The following is a 3,684-nucleotide window of genomic DNA, read 5'->3' as shown; positions in this document are numbered from 1 at the left end:
AATTCATACAGATAACATAATTAAGATATTGTAAATAATAAAAATATATCAATTACCTCACACACTTATTTCCCTCCTTCAAATCTCTGCAATGCAAAGCAACAGCGTGACTGGCTTTAATACTGCATGTGTACATGGCACAAATGTAGAGTACACAGTTTAGATTAAAATCACATAACATATAAAACTAATTACAAATCTATCTTGCTGTTTCAGAGTTTTCATGGCTTAGACTGGTTTTACAGTCAGTCACAAGAACTCCACACTCTGGGGATCCGGGTGGACGACACAGGCTGTGCCACAGGCTCTGTGGGCCGCCTGAGAAAGGAAATTAATTCCTCTTTGAGAGAAAATTACTTTAACAGATAGCATGGCGGAGGCAGGCTGTAACTTTGCCGCTGTCACCCCCCCAGTCCCTCCAAAGCATCCGAAGGCAGCAGAGGCAGTGCAGCAGAGGAAAAGGCGCCTTAGGTGAGTGAGTGTCAAACTCTTCTACTGTTTACCTTACAAATTAAGGCTATTAGCAGGTTAGTCAAGGCTATATATTTGCTCAGGGCCTTGAGCAGGTATTAATAATTCACACGTGTTTCCAATCCTGTCGCTGGTCTTGCAGCAATGATGGCCTGTGGCGTGGGTGTTTTCAGTCAATCCTAGTCTTTGCCCCTCGTGGCCTATATGAAGTAAAATCTCCCACTGTGTGAATGTGTGTGTGTGTGTGTGTGTGTGAGCGAGAGAGAGCGAGAGATCAGAGCGTCACTGGACTTTTCATTGTGAGTCAGATAGGACTGAGGCTTCGCATTAAAACAGTTACATTTAATTTGAGGCATTTAATTTGAGCTCTTTTTCATTTTAGTGTATCCTTGTTTGTCTTCTCTACTATTGAAGTGGTTCCTTTAAGAGCTGCTAACCCCAAAATAAATATTGAGTTTGAGAGTTTTAGAGTCCCATAATGGTGTTGATGTTGTTTCAGAAGCTTTGTCTTTCTTGAATTGAATAGAATCCAACTGTAAACCTTTTGTTTGGATATGAACATTGTCTCGTGTGAAGATATTCCGAATATTGGCACAAACCATCAATGACATCATTCTAAAACTACCTGTACCGGGCCGCCAAAAGCACATATTTGTCAAACCTTTTATGTGATGACATGTTAAATGAAGGGGAGAATATAAAGAGGTTAGGAGGCTAGAACGGTGAGTAGGTGTAACTCATAAAAAGGAGCCAGTGAAGACGAGAGGCGGTGGTTGTCTATGTGTTTCTGATGATCTTGATGCTGTTGCAGGGCGGCATGTTTTCTCCACAGTAGACAGAAACTGAAGGTAGACCTGCTGCTCAACCTGTGGCTGTCAGTCACACAGGCAGGAAGGATTACAGCAAACGCAGCTCAGTGCGACCGTCACCAAAACAAACATGCAGCTACCACTTTAGTCCTTTTCGCATGAGGCGTTAAAGTTTACATGGTCACTTACTGCATGTTTTGGGTTTGGTTTTTTTAGGAATATAAGCAACATTCACTTCTTTTTGCAGAGATTTAATACTCTATATCATGGTGTTTTTTGTAGAAGGTTCATCTAAAGATAATACCACAGAGAAGTAGCGTGGCCTTGGCATTAATGTGTCACAGGAGTCCTTAAAAGCTTATAACACATGACAAGAGCGTAGGAAGTCCCACTATTTTGGGAAAACAAATGGTTTCTAACACACTCGAATGTATTTGAGCAGATAAATGTTTAATAATAATAATAATATTTAATTAATAATTTGTCAACTGCTACAACCCCTGCTGTGGGGACATATAAGTGAAGGCTGATGTATAAACTGATGGCAATGTAGTAAAACACTGTTGTAATAAAATAAGTTATGAGTAATGAGTAGTTATAATTATTATTTTAACACTATTACCTTACATCGCAACTACATTATAGTATGTAATAAACCATCTACAAAATATTTATTATAAATGTCAATTATGGGGGTTAAAGTAAATGTTTAAGACTTAAACACATGAACCAGTGACAGGATTTTATTTGCTTAAATAGAAGCATTAATGACAAATATAATCGAAAGAATTTTCAGAAAATGAATTTTTGCAACAGCATTTTCAGTTTTGGACCGACTGTATGAAACCGTAAGATACAGTTTCATCGTTTGAGCTATGTTCATTGCCAATCTCACTGTACTCACTTTCCTAAATTTAACAGCCCCCAATGTGTTATATGTTTTATTGCCGAAAGCTTTGATGTCGCTCAGACTATAATATGAGCATTTAAAAAGACCCAGTGTGTGTGTAATCATTATTAGACGTTTTCCTCTTTTTTATTCTCCAGCTAATATGGAAACATTTCAGAGCGTATAACACTCAGTGAGCCTCTCTTGATATATAAAGCATGTAGCCAAGTACAGTGAGATTAGAATTGATGTGTTTTGTAACAGCAGTAAGCCAACATATCCTTAATTAAACTGTTGGCATACTAACAAATGTAATCCTGGTGAATAAACAGAAACCTGCAGGATCTTGACCTGAACTAAAACCTTTAAGAACAGAGCTTTCTGACTTTAATTGACATTTTTTAATCTCTTCAGATATAATTTTTCCACCTTTTGAAAACTTGATGTCTGGAGGACAAAATCATCTCTGTAATTAGATTTTTGCTAAAAGAGAAATAATAACTTAATCAGCAAAGTTTCATTGACACTTTTAGAGGCACTGCAGCAAAAGTGAACGTTACCTTTTGACTCTTTCACTACAACAAACTTTTTTTAAATTGGGATTCTTCATAATGAGACTTTAGTTCAATATCTGACCGTGCACATCAGCTTCGGAGATAAATCATATGATTCCTTGGTTTGATCCTGTGACTAATAACAGAGCAGGGACAGGGACAGTGTTGCAGTGTTGAGATGAACATCTGCAGGCGGCGAGGAAACTGTCGTCGCTGCTCGTTTCCTTTCATGCTTCAGCCGCAGATTTACAGCAGTTGTCAAGAACATTGTCCATACAGACGATAGCGGGATGTCAGTGATATATGACGATGTGAGCCAGTAAATGTTGTCTCCATTTACAGCTCGATTACATGAGGAGAACAGCGGCCTTCCCGGGGAGTGACAGCATGAAAGCATAAAGGAAAATGTTGACAGCTTTGAATGCATATGTTATTTTTTAACTCACTTCACGTAGCCTGAGATGGACAAAACCATTTGTGTAATTACTGAAATTTGCATGGACTATTTCCAATTTGCATAAAAGTGAAAAATAAGTAGTTAAAATGTAGTTTTTCTTCTCTAAATTAAAGCTTACTATTACATACAGTTAAACACTGTTTACTTGTGATTGTTTTGTGTGATTATTTTATGCCTCAGTGAGTTGTTTAAGTGCTGCTATTTTTAACTTGAAAGATTCTTTATTTTTATTTTGGAATGTTACTGCAGGCAGGGGAAACCTTGAGGGCCTTTTTTTAAAATTTTCTTACCTAAATCTAAATCTTTATGAAAGGATTATCTGGCTGCTATAAATGGATGACGCTTTTTAATTATGATATTCATGTAATAAATTCAAAACTAACATGAACATCAAGCCACAAAGAAGCTGATTTTCTCTTTACAAAGGTGACATTTCAGAGACGTAAGAGCTCTCATCACTGATAATGCTTTTGTAAAAATCTGTGTCTTTACAGTGAGATTCCT

The 3,684-nt window shown here is 37.4% G+C and overlaps 1 long non-coding RNA gene across 1 annotated transcript; it reads left to right on the top strand.

Annotated features, from left to right (window-relative positions):
* Positions 1-202: 202 nt before the first annotated feature.
* Positions 203-3,315, top strand: LOC119896844. Its single transcript, XR_005443289.1, has 2 exons — positions 203-471; positions 3,066-3,315. It is a non-coding gene; the product is annotated as an uncharacterized LOC119896844 (long non-coding RNA).
* The last annotated feature ends 369 nt before the right edge of the window (positions 3,316-3,684 follow it).

This window comes from Micropterus salmoides, unplaced genomic scaffold (genome assembly GCF_014851395.1).
Source record: "Micropterus salmoides isolate LMB-PRFRI ecotype aquatic unplaced genomic scaffold, ASM1485139v1 Ms_hic_scaffold_11, whole genome shotgun sequence".
Classification (NCBI taxonomy): domain Eukaryota; kingdom Metazoa; phylum Chordata; class Actinopteri; order Centrarchiformes; family Centrarchidae; genus Micropterus; species Micropterus salmoides.
This window is presented reverse-complemented; position numbering and strand designations above follow the sequence as displayed.